Source organism: Gopherus evgoodei, chromosome 2 (assembly GCF_007399415.2).
Source record: "Gopherus evgoodei ecotype Sinaloan lineage chromosome 2, rGopEvg1_v1.p, whole genome shotgun sequence".
Classification (NCBI taxonomy): domain Eukaryota; kingdom Metazoa; phylum Chordata; order Testudines; family Testudinidae; genus Gopherus; species Gopherus evgoodei.
In genome coordinates this window covers 229369785-229392679 of record NC_044323.1, presented here as the reverse complement: position 1 = coordinate 229392679, position 22895 = coordinate 229369785, and the positions used below count along the sequence as shown (strand labels likewise).

Sequence of the window (22895 nt, the reverse complement as noted above, 5' to 3'; positions counted from 1 at the left end):
ATTTAGTCAACTCTGCAGAGTCACATCTTTCTGTGGTTCAAATCCTATCCTATCCTAGACAATCAAGGCTGAAATTTCCATCCTGCACTTTGACTTCCCCAATTAGTATGGATATCACACATGTAATAGGAACAAATTCCTGATAATATCTCATGGAAGGGAACAGCCTCTCTGGCAGTGGTATGATTTATACACTGGACATATTGTCTAGCTAGCATCCTTGGATCCTGGGGATAGGAGGACACAATTCTGCTCTGCTACACAGTTTTTAGTAATGGAGGAAAGGTCCTATCTCCTTGTATTTATTTACGGACATTTTTTAAAAGTGAACAATTTTTTCATCTCAATCTCTGCTAGTAGGAAAAGGATTGAGAAAAACACACTGGTATCATGAGTGTGAATAAGTAGAGTTAATCCTCGTCTACATGAAAAAGTTGCACCAATATAACTAATCTGAAATTGAGAGTCCACATTGCTGATCATATACTGATTTAAGCTACTTCACTTGCAAAACGTGGTGTCTGCAAATTGTAGCACAGTATTGCTTTAAAGGCTTGCAATATGAGTGGGTATTCCATAGTGCCAAATGCCGCTACTAGGCTTTATGTAGTTGGGTAACATTTGCAGCAGATTATGGGATGCCTGCTAGCACCAAGTGAAACTGTGGGACTCAAAGTCCAAGTCCCATGACACTATCTACTGTATTCTATAGCTCATTTGTGTTATCACTAGCCAGAATAATTTTCAAAGAGCTACCAAGAAACATGGAGGAAACAATGCAACCAAGATGATCCTGATCATAATTCGCATGATTTCACACAGCTACCCTTAGAGAAGGAAGAGGAGAGTTTCCTTGAGTAGCGGCACTCAGTGGAGTGCCACATTTGGGCCCATCTGATCAGCACTGATTGGTGGGATAAGATAACGATGCAGACCCGAGATGACCAGCAGAGGCTGAAAAACTTAAGAGTCATAGACTCATAGACTTTAGGGTCAGAAGGGACCAACATGATCATCTAGTCTGACCTCCTGCACAAAGCAGGCCACAGAACCCTACCCATCCACTTCTATAACAAACCCCTAACCTATGTCTGAGTTATTGAAGTCTTCAAATTGTGGTTTGAAGACATCAATCTGCAGAGAATCCACCAGCAAGTGACCCATGCCCCACGCTGCAGAGGAAGGTGAAAAACCTCCAGGGCCTCTGCCAATCTGCCCCGGAGGAAAATTCCTTCCCGACCCCAAATATGGCGATCAGCTAAACCCTGAGCATGTGGGCAAGACTCACCAGCCAGCACTCAGAAAAGAATTCTCTGCAGTAACTCAGATCCCATCCCATCCAACATCCTATCACAGACCACTGGGCATACTTATCTGCTGATAATCAAAGATCAGTTGCCAAAATTAAGCTATCCCATCATACCATCCCTTCCATAAACTTATCAAGCTTAGTCTTAAAGCCAGATATGTCTTTTGCCCCCACTACTCCCCTTGGAAGGCTGTTCCAGAACTTCACTCCTCTAATGGTTAGAAACCTTCATCTAATTTCAAGTCTAAACTTCCTAGTGTCCAGTTTATACCCATTTGTTCTTGTGTCTACATTGGTATTAAGCTTAAATAATTCCTCTCCCTCCCTAATATTAATCCCTCTGATATATTTATAAAGAGCAAGCATATCCCCCCTCAGCCTTCTTTTGGCTAGGCTAAATAAGCCAAGCTCTTTGAGTCTCCTTTCATAAGGCAGGTTTTCCATTCCTCGGATCATCCTAGTAGCCCGTCTCTGAACCTGTTCCAGTTTGAATTCATCCTTCTTAAACATGGGAGACCAGAACTGCACACAGTATTCCAGATGAGGTCTCACCAGTGCCTTATGTAACAGTACTAACACCTCCTTATCTTTGCTGGAAATACCTCGCCTGATGCATCCTAAAACCGCATTAGCCTTTTTAACGGCCATAACACATTGGCGGCTCATAGTCATCCTGTGATCAACCAATACTCCAAGGTCCTTCTCCTCCTCTGTTGCTTTCAACTGATGTGTCCCCAATGTATATCTAAAATTCTTATTATTAATCCCTAAGTGCATGACCTTGCACTTTTCACTATTAGATTTCATCCTATTACTATTACTCCAGTTTACAAGGTCATCATAGAGTTTAAGGTCTGAGGAACCACTGGATCATCTGACCTCCTGTACATCACAGGTCACCAACACCACCCAGCACCCACACAACTTCAGGAATACCACTTTGCTGAAAGTCTGTCAAGCTCACAACAGGCTGCAGTGCCAGACTACCAACACTAGAGTTCCCCACCCCCACACGAAGAAGCATCTGGCTATTGCCACATGGAACCTTGTCAGTAGCTAACCAGTTTGGTGTAGGAAAATCCACAGTGGGCTGTGAATGCTTGTGATTTATTGCTAATTACCTTATCCTATCCTGAATCCTTCATGCACTGCTTCTGGTTGGAAGGGAAGAAAATGATTATATTATCTAAGGACCTAATTCTGCAAATTGTTTCCATCCAGGAAGAGGTGCACTGACTTAATGAAGTTCTGAATGTGTGAAACAACGTGCAGAAATGAGGCCTAGAAGGGATTTGAACTGACAAAAGTGTCCCTCCTTCACTGAATGTTTTGGGATATCCTTCTCTACAACTTTAATTAAAAGCTGTCCTCTGGCAATTTTTACAAAGTCCAGCATTTGATTATTTGGTGCATGGCCCATCCAAGGAATAGCTAGAGCTGGCATCTTGCTACTGCATGAATGGCAACTGATCTCCTGCAAAACTTCAATGCATCCACCACAAAAAATGCTTTAGGATTTTTTAGTTTACTTAAAAGCTTTATTTGCGGATGACACAAAGCTAGGAGGTATTGCCAATATAGAGAGGGACTGGGATATCCTACAGGAAGATCTGGTTGACCTTGTAAACTGGAGTAATAGTAATAGGACGAAACTTAATAGAGAAAAGTGCAAGGTCATGCATTTAGGGATTAACAACAAGAATTTTTGTTATAAACTGTGGACGCATCACTTGGAAGTAACAGAGAAGGAGAAAGACCTCGGAGTATTGGTTGATCACAGGATGACAATGACCCACCAATGTGATATGGCCATGAAAAAAGCTAATGCAGTCTTGGGATGCATCAGGCGAAGTATTTCCAGTAGAGATAAAGAGGTGTTAGTACCGTTATACAAGGCACTGGGGAGACCTCATCTGGAATATTGTGTGCAGTTCTGGTCTTCCATGTTTAAGAAGGATGAATTCAAACTGGAACAGGTACAAAGAAGGGCTACTACAATGATCTGAGGAATGGAAAACCTGTCTTCTGAAAGGAGACTCAAAGAGCTTGGCTTGTTTAGCCTAACCAAAAGACTGCTGAGGGCTGATATAATTGCTCTCTATAAATATATCAGAGGGATGAATACCAGGGAGGGCGAGGAATTATTTAAGCTCAGTACCAACATGGACACAAGAACAAATGGATATAAACTGGCCATCAGGAAGTTTAGACTTTAAATTAGATGAAGGTTTCTAACCATTAGAAGGGTGAAGTTGTGGAACAGCCTTCCAAAGGGATCAGTGGAGGCAAAAGACATACCTGGCTTCAAGACTAAGCTTGATGAGTTTATGGAAGGGATGGAATGATGAGATAGCCTAATTTTGGCTATTAATTGATCTTTGACTATTAACGATAAATATGCCCAATGGCCTGTGATGTGACACTAAATAGGGTGGGATATGAGTTACTACAAAGAATTCTTTCCTGGCCTGGCTGGTGAGTCTTGCCCACAAGCTCAGGGTTTAGCTGATCGTCATATTTGGGGTCTGGAAGGAATTGTCCTCTGGGGCAGATTGGTAGAGGCCCTGGGGCTTTTTCGCCTTCCTCTGCAGTGTAGGGCACGGGTCACTTGCTGGAGGATTCTCTGCACCTTGAAGTCTTCAAACCACAAGTTGAGGACTTCAATAGCTCAGACATAGGTCAGGGGTTTGTTACAGGAGTGGGCTGGTGAGATTCTGTGGCTTGCATTGTGCAGGAGGTCAGACTAGAAGATCATAATGGTCTCTTCTGACCATTAAGTCTACGAGTCTATTTGGTAAACTCTCCCTCAAATCACTCCCCCGAACAGGTCTCCTCTAGAGAAAAGACTGTTCATACATAAGGTGACATCTTCCAGGCAGAATCCTAAGGGGAGAAATACCCTACCAATGGGATAATAGTCTCCTTAGCAAGACAGGAGACTGTGTTGTCTAGTACAGGGACTATAAGGATTTTTAAGTATCAGAGGGTAGCCGTGTTAGTCTGGATCTGTAAAAGCAGCAAAGAATCCTGTGGCACCTTATAGACTTATACACCTCTGTTAGTCTATAAGGTGCCACAGGATTCTTTGCTGCTTTTAAGGATTTTTAAAACATCATGGCTGGTCTATTCAATCTCCTGCCTTTACTTAGGAATTCCCACACAGCTAGTCTGGGGTTTTCCATCCACATGTAAGAGGACAAAGAGCTCATATTATGAAGCTCTTAGAAAAATAATGACGTCTCAGTTTAGAGGACTACTTTTTCAGCCTAGCACAGGTTTGAATGATTCCTGAAGGAATAGTCTTTCCTAGGGATCGTTGACTGAATTTTTCAACTGGGAGTCTGATAATTATCCCTGTTCCTGGGGATTCACTTCAGGGAGAGAAGAGAATTTTTGCTTTCTCCTCTTCTTGAGTTTGAAGAGGGTCGATCATGGACCAGACTCAGCTGCCTTTTGCCCCTGTTTAAAACTAACTTCCTTTGCTTTACTAGGACAGAGGTTTTAGTGCTGTGGGACTCAATTGGCTCAGATAACAGGGTGGCATCTTTAAAATTTGGGGCTTTCACCAAGATTTGAAGGATCATTTCAGGTAGCCTGAAAATGTGAAGCAGAGAGGAAAAGAGAATGTTTGTCTTTTTCCTGTGGCATTCACCTGAGGATCTCTTTGAGAACACAAGAATCATTGGATGTGGAGGCTCCAGCAGGGGACTGGTGTGATCTGGAATGCAGGCTCACTAACAGATTGGGCACATCTCCCCTTCTGTATGATTGCAGGACATGTTGGCCCTCCCTCACAGTTTCAACTCTAGGTGATATGTTTAATTTTACAATACTCTTCACATTCTGTCATGAACCACAGAGCTCTTTAGGCTTCCTCTCGGACTAGCCACTCATTTTGTCATCAATAGTGTTCAGTTGTAGCAGACCAGTATATCATAGCAAAATGGGCCAACAAATCCTTCAAGAGCGGGAAAAAATAAGAACAGTGATAAGTGCACTGCTGGAGCTTAAACAAAGATTTTAACCCTAAGAGCTTGGGCCCCTCCTCTCAACTTTACATTATTTTTCACCTTTGCTCTCGCAAGTGTACAACATATCTCTCAATCCTGGCTCTCCCTTAAGCCTGTTAGAACTTCCTGTCACATCCTCCTGTGTCACCAGCTCTTCTCGCTGATCCGACATTTGTCCCCACCTCTTTTCATGCCACTTCCCCTATTCCTGGTCTTTTTGGAATGCCTCCCACATGTCAACCATTTCTGACCTCTTCAGCTCTCATTTGCTCTACCTCCTTGCACTCACCAGGACCTGGCTACCCTCTCCAACCTAGCTTCCCCAGCAACACTTCCCTCACAATGGTGTCTCCTTCTCAGACACACATCATGTTGACGCCTCCAGGAAATAAGACATTGGTGTTGTATGATTCCTCTTCTCCTGCACCAGTTATTTCCAAACTCCTCTTTCCCATTCCTTTTCCTCCTTCAAGTAACTTGAATTCTTAACTCCTTTCTCCCTCGTAGTGGCTGATCTTGATTTTATCTGCTTGACCTCCAACTCTTCTCTTTCCTCCAATCAGTTTCCCACCCCCTAATCCCCTGTGACTTCAATATTACCATTGATGTCCTGACTCTCATCTTCACTTCCTTGTTTGACTTTCAAATGTAGATCCACTTTTCTACTCAATAGGCATTTCTTCAGCCACATCTTCTGATCCTTCTACCACTTCATCTCCTTTAACACTACACACTTCACAGAAGGACTGGGAGGAGGGCAGAGGCGATCTCCAAGTCATCAACACCTCTGCTCTCTGTGTTGCTCGCATCACCTTCTCCCTATTCTTTCATCCATTGATTCATTTGTCAAGTTCTGTTTTTCCTCCCTTGAATTCTCTATCCCTTTTACTTACCCTGGCTTACCCACACCATCCTACTCCTCTACTCCTGTTCTCAGGCCACTGAATGACTAAGGAGAAAATCCCATGGCCACACTCTCTCCCTCCTCTACATATTCCTCCTGTTTTCTTTCATAAAATCTAAGGCTTTGTCTACACGGACACTTTTTACATTAAAATCTTTGTCGCTTTTGGGTGTGAAAAAACACACCATCGATTGACAAAAGTTTTAATGATGGAAACCGCTGGTGTGGACAGCGCTTTGCTGGCAGGAGCTGTGCTCCCGGGGACGAAGCTACAGCCTCTCATTGGAGGTGGTTTTATTTTGTCAACTGCAAAGAGCTCTCCTGGCGATAAAGAACGGCTACACTGTGCACCTTACAACATCAGGGCTGCAGCCACGCTATTGTAAGATGTGCAGTGTAGACACAGCCTAAAAGTCACAGTTCATTCTGGCATGCCATGTCACAGTTTACTAGGGGGTTTGCACCAGTGAAGCTACATCAGTGTAAACACTCAGTCCTGGTCTAGCCGAAAAAATTAGGTCGGCTTAACCATGTCGGTCAGGGGTGTGAAAAATCCACACCCCCTAAGCAGCAATGTTAAGCTGACCTCAGTCCCCACACAGACAGCGCTAAGTTGATGGAAGAATTCTTCCTTTGACTTCGGTACCGCCTCTCATGGAGGTTGATTATCTATGCCGACAGAAGAACCTCTCCCATGACTATAGGTTGTCTACACAGAAGTGTTAGAGCAGTGCAGCTGTGCCAATGAAGTGTTTTAAGTGTAGACAAGCTCACAGTGCAAAAAATGCCTACAGTGAATACAGTCCTGGAAGAGAGGAGTTCACACTTCTGTGTTCCTATTACTGGGCTGGAGACCTTTATCCTGAGAGGATGCAATGAAAAGGCAGCAGCATATCAAAATAGTAACAGATAAGGCTAAAAGCATCAGGGGGGAAAATAAGCATTTAAGTTCATTGGCTTCAATAAAGTTATACCAGCAGATCTTAACCTGCATCTTTTGGAGGACTGTACATTTAATTAAAAATAATTTTGTAAAAGGTGAGAATTGAATATATCTATCAATTTTGTTTTGAATGAATGGGAAAAATAGCTATTCAAGGACAGAATGCACAAAATTTCTATTCACTTACAGGCATGAAATACTAAGATTTCACTGCTCACAATATAAACACTGCATTTTATTAAAAAAAAAATAAAAAACATACAGCATTCATGTACTTAAGAATATGGCTTCCACCACTCACCCACAGCCACTTGGAAAATTTTCACTCTGGAGATTTCATATTGTTCACACTGACACATAAGTAAGTAAGTAAGTGTGCATGTGCATGTGCATGTGTTTGGGTGGGTGAGTGGGGATTTTTTTTATTTTTTGTTTTTGTTTTGCATCAAGTAGTAAAAGCGCAACAGAAATGTGAAGAAATTCAGTGCCAGTAGAGGGAAGCAGTTGCTCTCCAGGCAACACATCTTACTGTTCACTGATGCACAGTAGGGAGCCAACTGAGTTTGTTTTTGTGGAAGTGAACTCACCCCTCAGCCATTGTGTAAATGTGGCTTTAAATCAAGCTGTAATTAGATTTTGCTGTATTTAACAAAACCCCTCTGTTCCTCTTCTTTCCCAGTCCAAGGCAGGAAATAAAAGCATTCATACAAAAAAAAAAAAAAAGGGTATGTCTTTTCGTTGAGTGTGTTCTGGCATACTTACAAATGCAAGTATAGAGTATAAAGCAACTGGCTAGGTTTATGGGACATTTGCTTAATTTTCCTACAGTACTTAAGAAAACAAAAAGATCTCCCACCTGGCTAACTAGTTAAAATGTTAGCCCAAAGTTAGCAAAATTGTGCTTTGTTTAAAATGCTTAGAAAGAGTTAATAAATCCAAGTTTTGTTCAAAAATTAATTTACTTGATAAAACAGAAATGGAAATCTTTTGCAAAAGACACAGGCAGACTAGAACTGTCACATATTCATTTTAGGACAAGTCTTTTCTGCCTCCCTTCATTTTAACCACTTCTGTCTTCACAATCTTAGTCCTATCTCAGCAATCGTACTCCATTCATCGTGCACTTTTGCTCTTGATTGGTATCCATTAAAGTCAACCATCAGCATTGTCCTCCCTTCAAAATTATTTTACAACAACTCCTCACCCTGTATTAAGTGGTTTTATTTTGCTTTTGTGTATTTTTACTGTCAGTACATGAACAGGACTTTAAAATTGGTGATTTAAATCACTTTGACTTAATTATTTAAATCAGCAAGCAAGAAACCTTGATTTAAATAATCAATTTTAATTGTGTTTTGTATTCATATTTTTAGTTACTTTCTAAACAAAGGTTGAGTCTCATTAGTTGGTAACAATTAAAATGTTTATTTGCAACTAAATATAGCTTTTATACTTAATTTGGTGCATCTTCTTGCTAATCAGGAGGACACGCTATATTCATGCAAATTTATTTAAGCAATTATTAGCTCAATTTACATTTATTCAGATTTTTAAATTTTAGATTTTTAATATATTAGAAAATTGTGACTAATGCATTTCTGATTTACTAGAGGATTAATATTTTATTGAGCATTGGTGTCAGCCTATTTGGATAGAAATTTAAATTCAATTAAAATGCACAAAACAGCATTTTTTTTAAATAAAACTACCTTAAAAGTGCCAGATACATAAGAAACAAGTTTTGCAAAACAAGTTTTGTAATGAAAGGTAACTGCATTATTAAAACAAAAGAAGTACTATCCATAGTTAATGAATTGATTTTTTTTTGTCACAATGTCCTTCAAGATTTTAGAACTAGTAGAGCTCATCCTTTCATCATACCGAATTTTTATGTACAAATTGGAAAAGGAAAACAGGCTTTCCTGCTTTTTCAGCTCCCAGTTGGTTTCTTAACTTTGAACTAGTCATTGAACTGAACTAGTCAGTTGAATAGACTGAAATGAAGAAAAAATAGTCTCTCTGCACTTGCAGAAGAGGCTACTGCTTTAAAAAGCTGGTTTAGCACATCAACAAATCATGACTCCAGATGCTTAGCCAGTGTTTTCCACCATTTATTAGTATGACTTCCTTTAAAACTTGGCAGCAAACATGTACTCTATGTAAATGCTATATATAATCATATATAGTATTTAAATTTAAAGTTATAGATTTAACTTAAATTATTTGACTAGATTATAATGCATTTCACTCTTTACATAGGTCATTCATTTCAAAGTTAATTTAAAAAAAACAAACCTATATTTAATTTAAATAAAAACATCATTGATTTTTTTATCCATCCTGTATGTAAGCAACACCAAAATTATAAGTAACAATTACTGTAAATTATGTCATATCCACTCATAAATAGCACAAGTTTGGCATTTATAAAGCACTTTTCAGCTAATGATCTAAAAGTAACTTTATAGAATTGTGTAGAAAATATCTACATTTTACAGATGGTGAAACTGTGGGAGAAAGGTTAACTGATCTGTCCAAGGGCACATGGCAAGACTGTGGCAGAGGCAGGAATGGTTTCCACTCACAGTTCAGTGCCCTACCTTCTGGAGCACGCTGGATCCCCAAGTCAAAATAAATAGGTAATTATTTGCTCTACAGAGTCCCTCAAGGGAAGAAGTTTTAATATCAATACTAAGGACTCTTTTAAAAGCAGAAGTCATTGGATCTTTACAACTTGCCTACTCTGTGTTTTCAAAACAAATTTATTTAAAATTAAACATCTACCTATATATGCCAATATAACTTCCTCGCTAACATTACAAGTTTTAAGAAAATTAAGGCTGTCCCCTATTATTAAAAAATATAGCCATACTCTTGAAATTTAGCAAGTTTGTTTTTGATGGTCTATGAGCTTTTGCTGTCTTTTTGAAACAAGTAAATTTTAGTTTAGAGGGGAAAACAAATTATAGTAATACTTTTAAAACTACAGGGGGTTCAGAGAAGGGTAGCTAGAATGATTAAAGGCATGGAAAAACTTTCATATTGAGAAAGATTGAAATGAGTGGGATTATCTACCTTAGAAAGAAGGCAAATAGAGGGGACATGATAAAAAATACAAAAAATGATGAACGATGTACAGAAGGTACATCACGGATCTTATGTTCTATCTATAACATAACACAAAATAAGAGGTCAGAGCAGTGGTCCCCAACGCGGTGCACACAGGCGCAATGGCACCCATCGGGACATCTATGTGCGCCCGCATACTGGCCGGTGGACAAACATCCGCTGAAATGCCGCCGAAAAACAGCATCACCAAGAGGCGCCACCGCCAAAATGCTGCTGATTTTCAGCGGCATTTCGGTGGTGACGCCTCTTGATGACACTACTTCGGCATTTCAGCGGCGATGCCTCTTGACATTGCTGCTTCTCAGCAGCATTTCGGCAGATGTTTATCCACCGGCCATGGTCCTCGGTGGCTCGTCGTCGGGCGTCCGCCACCCGGAAAAGGTTGGGGACCACTGGGTCAGACAATTAAATAAAAAGTGGGACGTTAAAAATATAGAAGAATGAAACCTTCTGTGAGGGGCAGATTATCTCACATAGTCTACTGTGTGGTTCTTTCACCTGGTTCTGAAACATTCAGTACAAGCCATTGTTGCAGACAGCATACTGGGCTAGATGGACAGTGGTTTGATCCAACATGGCAAGTCCTATCATATGCAGAGGCCTTCTGTTGCAAATGATTAAGTTATAAAAATTAGCTGAGCACAGATTTCTGGAATTCCAAGCCTTAAATCATCACAATTAAACAAAAAACTATTTATTTTTAAGGTAAATCCTTATTTATATCAAATCTAGGATTTGCCATACCATGCTAGTACATCAAATGCCATTAGCTTGCTTTGGACACACAGGACAGAGATTTTCTTTTTGTCGTGTGTGCGTATGGTGCCTCATACAATGAGGCAACAATACCAGATTGGGGCACGTCAATTTGCCCAGCCTCATCAATTATTCACAGAAAAGTGAAAATAATAACATACACCTATCCAATTGTACAGGTCAGTACTCAGACAGGAGAGTTCTACACTAATACCTACAGGTGAAGCATGAATGTATTATTCTTATTTTACTCAACTTGAGTAACAACAAGTCTGCATTCCGATATCTGTAAACAGATATAGTAGTCCAAGGAAAAATTAATCTTAAAGGTTAGATTAGTGAAAACCCAAGTTTCAAAGCTAGGAAATAATGTAATAGTGACAGCTAAGCTTGGCACAGTTAGGACAATGACAACAACAAAAAATGGTAATCTATTCATATTTGATCTATGAGAACAACTACATTTCAAGCACTATGATGGCGAGACACACTCACATATAGTAGCTTATAGAGAAAGCCATTTTACGTTGAGTATACTTTTTGCCAGCCTGATTTTCAGTTCACTTGCAGCTGAGGAACTGCTGAACAGTCCTTAACCAGAGCACTTAATTTTACATTATACTCTACATAATAATTCTTGCCTTTCTTCTCGTCAATTATATCTTGCCAAATTTGGCTTGACTCAGAGCAACACTTCTATTTCTTTATTTCTGCATCCCATCCCAAAGCACCAGTCCTTCAATCTGCAGCCTGTTTTGTGTTCTACAGAAAAATGCTTGCAGTATTGGTATAAAGAATCTTCAGTTTCACAGATTATATGAAAATGCAGTGCAAGTAACATAAGCGAAGCAAGTATATTCAGAGATCCAGTGAAAACTACTATCAGAATAGAGTCAGGACCACATTATGAAATACTAGTTATCCATGGTGAAGTACAGATGTACAGTGGAGAGAGAGGGAAAAGTAACTACACAACTATCACGTGTAAAGTCTTGTCAACCTAAGACTAAAAACCTATCTGACAGAAGATATCATTAAAGCAGATGTCAGGTGGTGTTAAGAAACTGAATCTGAATTATAGCTGAATTCAAAAGTGGTTGCATTATATCAACCTTATGAAAAAGGAACAAAATATATTGGGTTGAAAAAAATGATTCTTGTATCCAAAGGTGTAAATTGTGTTTACAATTCATATACTGTTAGGTTGTGCATTTAGAGTCACTATAGAATGTTTGGCAAATTATTTAAAATTCTTGCAGAATGCCTGCAAAAATTAGCAAAGGAGTAGGCACAGGGGCAAGACCCATGGTTATTGTATGAACTTTACACATCCTGACTGGTCATTCTGACTAGGTGATGCTGTCAGCGCGAAGGCAATTTATCTGTATCATAAGACACACCCCAGAAGATAATTAAGCTTATACTGAGATTTGCAGTTACCATTTAGTGGTGACTAAAATCCCATTAGGTGATGTCTTGCTCGCTTGGCAGTCGTTGTGCTGTAAATCTTCATTATTACGTTAATCATAATCATCTCACTATTACAGTAGGCTCCCCAAAACTTCAAATAGATAACATGTATAAAAAAAGTTTATCACCAAATTTACATTATCTTACTCTTAGAGCAGTGACTGGATTATCAAGAAGTAAATCTGTGTAACTTAGAAACATTTTTTTAAAAAATTACGCTTTGAAATATCAGCCCAAACGTCTAATGTTTTCTTCCATTTCCTCTGGACAAGTGAACAGTTAGTTTTAAGACTTGAGAGTTTCAGTTCATATAGTTCCAAACCAAATCTGACACAGGCTAGTTTTCAAACAAAAAAAGTAATACAACAACTAGCATACTTATTCAGTGTTTGAATACAACTATATTTATGATTATTTTTGTGTGTATCAAAATAAACAGACAGATAATGGGTTTGTTGTCAAAACAGCCTATAACCCAGGCAGTGAGGTGCTGAAGCATAGCACTTTGCTACCTGTCCTGGAACCAAGGCCCTATATTTCCTCAGACTCCTTCACTCTTATCCTCCAGGGAACTGCTGCTCTCTAGCATCACACTTAGTCTCTTTTATCAACCCTCAGACCATCTCTCTGTTTTAGGTGTCCTGACTACTCAGCCCTTCTGCATACCTATAACCTCCATCCAGAATTCACCTAAACTTCTTCCATGCCTCCCCCAAACCCTCAATATGCACACCAACCGTCCCCCTATATGACACATCCAGACCCAATTTGTCACATTTAATAGCCTGAGGAAAGTTCTCTCTGTCCAGTAGTCTACCTCCCAGATAACACTTTCTATAAACATCCCCCTCTCCTTACCCCTTCCATGTCCCTTATGATTGGTGGGTCACACTGAGAGGCTAGGACAAGGAAGAGACCTGTAGCAAAAGTAGCCTAGAAAGTAGAGCTAGTAGCTCTGCTAGAAAGTCAATTTCTAAGTTTGGAACACATAATACAGCTTGTCAGAGATAAGCCTTGGTCCAAGAGACACTAGGTCCTAGACTCCTTCTGGTGAATGTTAGTATCACAGAATCATAGAAAGGTAGGTCTGGAAAGGACCTCGGTAGGTCATCTAGTCCAGACTCTTGTACTGAGGCAGGACAAAGTATATCTAGACCGTCCCCGACAGATGTTTTTCTAACCTCTTCTTAAAAACTTCCAATGATGGGGATTCCACAATCTCTCTTGGAAGCCTATTCCAGAGCTTAACTATCCTGATAGATATTAGAAAAAATGTTTCCAGCTAACTTGAATCACCCATGTTGCAGATTAAGCCCATTACTTCTTGTCCTTCCTTAAGTGGACATGGAGAACAATGGATGACCATCCTCTTAATTTCAGCACTTAACATATTTGAAGATAGTTATCAGGTTCCCACTCAGTCTTCTTCTCTCAAGACTGAACTGAACATGTCCAGTTTTTTTAACTCTTCCTCATAGGTCAGGTTTTCTAGACCTTTTACCATTTTTGTTTCTCTCCTCTGGACTCTCTCCAATTTGTATTGCTGTCAGGGCCGGCGCTACCATTTAGGCGACCTAGGCAATGGCCTAGGTCGCCAGAATTTTGGGGGGGCACTATTTTGCCGAGGGGGGCAGCACGCGGGTCCGGTGGACTTACCGCAGTTATGCCGGCGGACGATCCACTGCTGGAAAGGCTCTGGTGGAGCTGCCGCAGTCATTTCGGCAGACGGTGCGCTGGTCTAAAGGCTCCGGTGGACCGCCCGCCGGCATCACTGTGGCAGGTCCACCGGAGCCTTTAGACCAGTGGACCGCCCGCCGGCATCACTGCGGCAGCTCCACTGGAGCCTTTCCAGCAGCGGACCGTCCGCCGGCATTACTGTGGTAGGTCCACCGGGGCCCCAGGGGGCGGCGAAATGGCCGTCCGCCTAGGGCGTCAGAAACCCTGGCGCCGCTCCTGATTGCTGTGCATTCATAAAAGGCTGGAGGTGCAATGGACTGGGCATGTGTATGTGTAGGGAACAAAGGTGAAACAGAGGCTTTAGCCAGGGATGCAGAAGGATCAGAGGTCAATGTAATGGGTGCTATACAAACATATCACAAGGGTGGTTTTCATCTTGGAACATCTGCCCTTCCCGCACTCCTTAAATAGGAAAGGTGTCCGATTATGGAAGAGGCTGAGACAAAAGAGAGGTACCTGCTACAACAGTCCACAATCAGATGTTCAGTCTGAACCATTAAAAACAAAATCCACTGAAGAAGACACTGTCTTCAAAACAATGACATAAAATATGGTTTAATATGAAAACCTGGTATGTTAGCTTTACTTCTGCAGGATAAATGGCTCTACTGTAAGAGCCAACTGGATTTAGCAAAAGTTGCACTGCCACATTTGATCTTGTTTAGCAGAGGGGAAAAAAGAAAAAAAAAAAAAAGGATGGGTAGGAAGGCCTATTCCTCCATATCTAAAGCCACCTCTGCAGAACAGAGAGGACATACTGACCCTTAACTCTTCTGTTGATTGGAGGTTTGGTATTTCAGATGAAAAACAAAGGCATTTTTTCTCTGCACAAATGTATTTTAAGGTGAAGCTCCATCAAAGTGCAACTGGTGGAAATAGAGATTGCTTTCCTTAGTTCCTCCACCATGGCTAAATATTTTGAGTACTTCTGATTCATGAAATGCTGAAGTCACATAAATATTTTCTTTTTTTTTAAATCAGAAAGAGGCTTAAATTTGCTAGGCTGAAATTTCAGTACATACTTAGTAGAAACAAAGCAGCGAAAAGCAATGAATAAAAGTCCACCCCATAATATCTCAGAAACAAAGTGATGACTAAAGAAATCAAAGTCATCAGTTGGTTTGTGGTACAGAAGTTTACTTCTGAACACAGCTGGAGCTCAGCCAGTCAGCCAGATCCCATGACAGCACCTTCAGCCTGTGTTGAGATTTCTATGGGAGAAAAGGTATCATAAATCTGTTTCAACAGCATTGTGTCATTCTTTTGGTTGGCTTTAGAAGGTAAATTAAATGTTTTCCATTAGTATGGTAAAGAAACTATACAGTTTTGTTTTCATTTTAAATACTGTCTCAAGTTACGGAACACTTTAGCTAGTATGTGGCAAGAGCCACATGTTTAATATTTGTAAAGCCTGCAATTCATGCTTATGTGAAAACAGATGTGTATACTGCACTGTTCCCAGGACCATGGACGCTTTTCTATTTTTTTCAATATGTTGTTGATTTTTTGAACTTTTCAGTTAAATAATGGAGGAAATTGAAGCAAAAGCCAGCACTACCTTTGGGGGGAAAAAACATCAGAAAAATCACAAGCACATGAGTAAAGCTGTGGTACAAAGAATGAAGTATGGTTTTGAAAAGCAATACGCATAATATCACTTGAGGCAACACATGAAGTTGCCTTGATCAATTATTCATACAATTTATAGCAACAGTTACAGTTGCATCAGTGAAGGGAAAATAAACTAGGGCAAACACAATCTTCATAATTATGAAGTGTGCCCTTGATTTTCACTGGAACATTTGGCAACCGTTTCATGCCATGTGTTTCTAGTTAGTAATACCACTCCCTTTTCCCACCAAAAAAAGGAACAAATTGATTTGCTGGAAATAGTAATAGCGTTCAAGACCACGTTTCAATCCCACACACTCCCTGAATTATTGATAGCTTATGGTACCTTAAACTTTGTACATGAATCATAAAAACCTCCTGTAAGTATATCCACTAACCACTATGGAATTATTTGATACCTTTTATGAAGCCTTTACTTGCTCATTATTCTTATAGTGTAAAATTTGACTTTTAAAATACTATTTAAAAGGGATACCACCACTCAAACGTTACATTTCCATCTCAAAATTTTGTCCTTACCACAGGTACCAGTAATTCCCTAAAGCAGTGGTTCCCAAACTTTAACAACCTGTGAACCCCTTTCAATAAAATGTTAAGTCTCACAAACCCCCTCCTAAAAATAAATATTTCTAGATATTTTCTCTTTTACCTGAGTATAAATTATAAAAGCAGTGATCTTGGAAATATACATTTTGTTTTTATGACATGCTTATTACACACTATTATTATTTATCATTACAGTATTTTTATTACGTTATGAAAATGGCAACATTCTTCTCACTCTTGTATCACTTTGAAAAAGTCTGTTATAAGACAAGGCTCCTATGTTTCATCAAGGAATATCAGATGTGAAACAGCATGAAGATATTTAAGAAGCCAACTCAAAGAGTTCCTCCTACACAAGTATTCAGGGCTTGAGCAATCCAGGCAAACAACGCACGTTACAACAAAGCTTAAACTTGTTCTTCATAATAATTTTAAAAACAATACTAGCTACCTATTTAATTTTTAAAACAGCAAAAAATATCCACCTCCCTTTCCATTCCTTATAAAGAGTCTTGAAGTTTAAATTTCCTCAGTGTGATAGATACGCTTGCTTTGATCTGCTTAGCTACTAGTCCTTTGCTGCCCAGGGTTCCTAGGGAAGCTCTGTCCACCATTAGGGAATTTTTCCCTGAGAACCCCCTGCAACATTTCGTGACCCCCCAGGGGTTCACGAACCCCCGTTTGGGAACCACTGCCCTAAGGTAACCGTAACTGAAATACTAGAGGGTAAAATATTTTTTCAGTTTGTTCACTTTCCCTGTATTTGACAGTACTGTATATAAGAATCAGTTTTGTATTTTGTTCATGGTGTACATTCTTCCCTGAACCCGGCCAAACCGATGCTTACCAGTAACCAGCTGCAAGGCTGAAACTGACTCTGAATGGGCAACAGGCAGCGAGAAATGGAAAGAAGTAGGGTGAGGCAAAGAGGGCAGGAGTATGTTTAAGGTGTTGCTCTCAGGTATGACTAAAAGACCCTTTCAGGGTCTTCAGGGCAGGGATCTTGGATGAATTCCCAGCTGTACTGAAGTCAATGGGAGTTTTCCACTGACTTCCATGGAGCCAGGATTTCACCCTAGGTCTTTGAATGTGTTTATATAGTCCCTGCACAATGAGCCCTGGTCAGGACCTTCTGGGCACTACTGTAATATAAATGATAAATATTAATAAAACTACAACTGAGCAGAAATATATCTTTGCAATTTTTCTAAAAGGAATTTTTAAAACAGTTGGTGATTTCCTATTCAAAAGGTGCACCATCAGAAAAGTTATTTCATCATACAATAGTCATTTTAAAAATTTGAAGTTTGCAGCCCTTTAATCTCGATGTTCTGCACAGATGATTTCTTCATCTCCCACATCAGCTGTTCCTAGAGCTTTTCAGTCAACTTCTACAGGTAAGTATGTTCCACCCATCCACCATGAAGTTCTCGTTTAACATAGAACAGAAATATGGTGAAAGTCCTGTCCATGCTACACAATAAAACTGTGTTTTAGTGGAGTCCCGAGAGGTTTGTAGCTGTAGTACAGAAGGGCCCAAACAAGAACAACTTCTAGAACTGCTGTTCATACTTCTTATTTATTTACCATCCTTTAGCCTTTACAAGCAATTACCCAAAATGAATTTGGTACTAAGAAATAATTATTGTACTGGTAAACAGATATTCTCTACATGGAAACTTCACTCTTCCCCTTTTGTTAGTGACATACTATAATTTTCCTACATTTTTCTGGCCACATGAGAAACTAGTTACAAATGCTACAATTAAAGCTCAGTGCATCTTTAAAAACAACACGTTACAGAGATCCCAAGCAGGCTACTCCCCAGTGGATGCAGATTTGTGAACATGAAACTGAGGTGGTGTCTGTCAGCTTTAAAGGGAATTTTTGCCAGCTCAAAATTAAAATACAGAGTGTCAAAAATAAATTTCTTACCTGGATATAAGATTTCCAAGCCTCAGTTATGACACTCTGAACTACATAGAGTTTCTTGTCTTAAGCTCACGTTTCTAAATGGAATAAGGGACTTTTCATATCACTATTTTAGGCAGCTCTCTTCACCTAGGAATTCCAGAAGATTCCTTGCAATGCCTAGAAACACAGCAAAAGTGAAGAATATTTAGTTTGATGGATATAGGTCTCAGAAACCACATTTTTAGATATGAATTGAAAATAGATATATTTAACCATTGGGTGAAACAAAAAGAGAACAGATGTTAGACAACAAAAGATATACAGATACTCTTTTGGAGGAGAGTGGGTAGAAAATGAGGGGAGAGGAGGTAGTCAATGGTTCAGGCCAGGGGTTGGCAACCTCTGGCACGCGGCTTGCCAGGGTAAGCACCCTGCCGGGTCGGGCCAGTTTGTTTATCTGCCGCGTCGGCAGGTTTGGTGGACCGCGGCTCCCACTAGCCGCGGTTCACCATCCCAGGCCAATGGGGCGGCTGGAAGCACCGCAGGTCGAGGGATGTGCCAGCGGGAGCCGCGGTCGGCTGAACCTGCCGACACGGCAGGTAAACAAACCAACCCGGTCTGCCAGGGTGCTTACCCTGGCGAGCTGCGTGCTAGAGGTTGCCAACCGCTGGTTTAGGCAAACCATCAAATCAGTTGCAGTATACTAGTCCTGCTAGTCAAAGTTGAGGGTCCTAATCCTAAGCAAACAAAATACACTTTCAAGTTATAAATATACCTATTAAAACACTGGCCCCATTTGGAAATTATATTAACAGATGCTTTGGGAACCGGAGAGGGCAGTGGTGTGAAATCTTAGCCCCAGTGAAGTCAATGGGAGTTATGCCATTGACTTCAGAGGGGCCAGAATTTCACCCCAGGAATCACAATTCCTTAAGGCCTGTAGTCTCATGAGGAACATAACTGCCTTTCCATCTAATATTGTCCCAAACGCTACTCCTAGATTATTATGAAATAACAAGAATTCTGTTTGGAGAGGAAATGCGGGACTATCCATTAAACTACTATCAGAACCGATGGAAGTGGCAGAAGCAGATTGATTACTAACCATACTGGCTAATGTGGAATTAACAGCTACCTTTATAAAGCAAGACATATATAAAAGTTAGTTATTTGAAGGTGGTGTTGCATGAATTAACTTCAAGAAAGGCAGTTCTACTTTACATTTTAGTTTGACCTTCATTACCGCCTGACACAAGGGACTCATAGTGCGTAACATACAAAAGGCAAAAAGAGCAGTTTGGCACTGAATTCCCATTGATGTCTTAATGAAATTACAATCTTGTACATTTCTTCTAATTGTTACTATTGTGGAAGCTTTAATCCTATGGACCTCATTCAGAATTTGATCCTAAGAAGAAGAGACACTATTCTGAGGTTAAATTGATCACTTTTCTTCAACTGTGAGTAGATTATCACCAAAGGTTTTTAAAAATTCCTTATTACAGGCAAAGCTGGTGGCACCATCTATCGTTAAGGATACCCAACACTTCCCACTATAAGACCCTGATTTCAGTTACTTATACCTTTTCCAAACTTCACCAATTTGGGCTAAAATTTCCACGCCAGATGTATGCCTTGGTCTGAACTTTTCTAGAAAATTTCAGCCAAAATAGTTCAGCCATTGCAGAGATCAAGACTAGGGAAATATACGTTGTTTTGCCCATGTTAAAAACTCTGGAAACCTTTCAAGAAACTTATCATGCCCCCATGCTCCCTTAACCTGGGTAGAAGAGGGGAACAGGGGAGGAGACTGTGACTACTGGCGGGGGAGGAGAGAGAAACTTGAACTGGCTGGGCAAGAGGACTGGGAACCAGTGGGGTGAAGGGAAGGAGGTGGTGAGATAGATCTAATGAGTAGGCAAGGTGTGGGGCAGAATTGGGACTGGCTGGGCAAAGAGTGGGGACAAGGAGCTGATGGGCGGATGGGTTGGGGGTTTGGGAAGAACTGAGGTCTTCACTACGGGGAGAGTGATGCTGCTGCAATCAATGCAGCAGGGGTTGATTTAGCACAGGGGTGGGCAAACTTTTTGGACTGAGGGCCACATCTGTGTGGGGAAATTGTATGCAGGGCTGGGGCAGGGGATTGGAGTGCAGGGTGTGGGAGGGGGTGTGGTGTGCAGGAAAGGTCTCGAGGCAAGGGATTGGGGCAGAGGAGGGGTGCAGGGTACATGAGAGGGCTCAGGGAAGGAGGTTGGGGTGCAGGAGACGTGCAGAGTGCAGGAGGGGGCTCAGGGCAGGGGTGCAGGAGGGGTGCAGACTGAGGGAGGGGGCTCAGGTCAGTGGGTTGGGGTGCAGGAAGGTTGCAAGGTGGCGGGGTGCAGGAGGGGTTTGAGTTTGGGCTCCAGCCCGGCGCTACTTACCCAAAGTGGCTCTGGGGTGGCAGTGGTGCACACCAGTGCCAGGGCAGGCTCCCTGCCCTGACCTTGGCCCCACGCCGCTCCTGGAAGCCCTGCAGCCCCTGGGGCATAGGGGGCAGAGGGCTCCGTGTGCGCTGCTCTTGCCGCACCTCCAGGTACCTCCCCTAAAGAACCCATTGGCCACGGTTTCCTGTTCCTGGCCAATGGGAGCTGTGGGAGGCAGTGCCTAGAGGCAAGGGAAATGCACAGAGTCCTCTGCCCTCCCACCTGGGGGCCACAGGGAAGTGCTGGCCACTTCTGAGAGCAGTGTGGGCCCCATGGCACCAAGGGGGGCAATCCCGCAGGCTGGATCCAAAGCCCTGAGCGGCCAGATCCGGCCCCTGGGCCGTAGTTTGCCCACCCCTGATTTAGCGGGTCTAGTGAAGCCTCGCTAAATCGACAGCAGCGCGCTCTCCAGTTGATCCTGGTACTCCAGGTCCCTGAGAAGATGAAGGTAAGTGGGAGGGAGAGCACCTCCCATCAGTGCAGCACAGTGAAGACACCGCGCTAAGCCGACCTAAGCTATGTCGACTCCCGCTACATTATTCACCTAGCTGGAGTAGCATAACTTAGGTTGACTTACCCCAGTAGTGAAGACTGAGATTGATTGAAGGTTGCTCCCTCTCTAGGCTCCTCATTCTGGCACTCCCTAACTTTTAAGTGCTTGAGTTGTAATATTAATAGTGTACTTCTAATGTATTTTTGTTTGTGTAGTATTTGAGAAGTTGTATGTGGTCAGGTAATTGAATACTAACATAAAGCATACGCACAAAGGGACCAAACAAACAATACACATGCTACGTATTACACCGCATACACACACAATGCGTATAAAATTTAGTAACTTTGTTTGACTCTGTCTACCCATAACATTTTCCATTAACTCACTTGGCATAAAAATGAAGTACTTAATTTAAAAGATGCTTCTTGTGTGCACTCCATCACTTTCATCTTTTCAGTATGAAGCTGTGTGTGTCAAAACCTTTTATGAAAAGCTGGTCTAAATTTTCTCCAGCAGTCAGCATTTCCATTCAAGGGAGCAATTAGTCAATATTTCTAAATGTATATCTCTGTTCATCCTCCCTCCTACTCTTGAATCAAAGTGTTCTTTGTACAAGGCAATGAGTTACTTTCCTAGTGATGTCATGTGATGCAGCACATAAGAAATGAATTACTGCTATGAATATAAATTGGGAGACTGAAATTGGTTGGTTCAGAAGATTGTTAATGGGCACAGAACCTTTCTCCTCTAGGTCACAGGGCAAACGCAACAGTGACTGAATCTGGTTAAAATCTTTCAACTGCCTAAGCACAATGAGAAATCGGTTAATGATGGACACGTGCCATGATTACAAAAACCAGAATTACAGTCGGCGGACTCAAGGGTCACTAGAAACACACACCATGGAAGTTGTAAGATATTTGATAGACTGTTGGTATAGCCAATATTTTCTGCTTTCATTTAAAGTACGGATGCAGAATGTTTCTAGCTCTTCTGAGTATGATGATATTCTTAGGCATGTGAATCAGTGTAGCACTGTCTTTCTCAGTTTTCAGACAAATAGCCTGAAATATTAGCTCTAAAGCCAAAATCCTGCCAAGCACTCACCAACTTTCATTCCTGTTAATTTCAGTGGGAACTGAAGGTGCTGGGCCCCTCACAAGCACTGTACTCAGCACTCCGTTAACTACCCTATTCATCTTAATAAGTAACAGTGAAATTTAGGGACCCTAATTTTCAAGCTCTCTTGAAACACTACATTACATTACATCTTGAATCATAACGTTAGATTCCTAAATCATAGAGTTTAAGACCAGAAGGGACCACCAGATCACCTAGTCCAAGGGTAGACAAACTTTTTGGTCTGAGGGCCTCATCTCGGTACGGAAATTGTATGGTGGGACATGAATGCTCACGAAATTGAGGTTGGGGTGCAGGAGGGGTCAGAGCTCTGGCTGGGGGCACTGGCTCTGGGCTGGGGCCAGAAATGTGGAGTTCAGGGTGTGGAAGGAGGTTAGAGTGTGGGAGGGGGAAGGGCTCCAGCTGGAGGTGCGGGATCAGGCATGGAGCTGAGGGATTTGGGGTGTA

At 41.3% G+C, this 22895-nt stretch overlaps 1 protein-coding gene across 2 annotated transcripts in view; it reads right to left on the bottom strand.

Annotated features, from left to right (window-relative positions):
- The window catches only part of FAM110B (family with sequence similarity 110 member B), a 180867-nt gene that overhangs the window by 104188 nt on the left and 53784 nt on the right, over positions 1-22895 (bottom strand). The window contains exon 1 of one of the 2 annotated variants that reach the window (XM_030553134.1): positions 18372-18441. The exons of the other annotated variant lie outside the window; for it this stretch is intronic. The gene's annotated coding sequence lies outside the window, so the exon portion shown is untranslated. Of the gene's footprint in view, positions 1-18371; positions 18442-22895 lie in introns of those variants that run through there. 2 annotated transcript variants of the gene reach the window in all.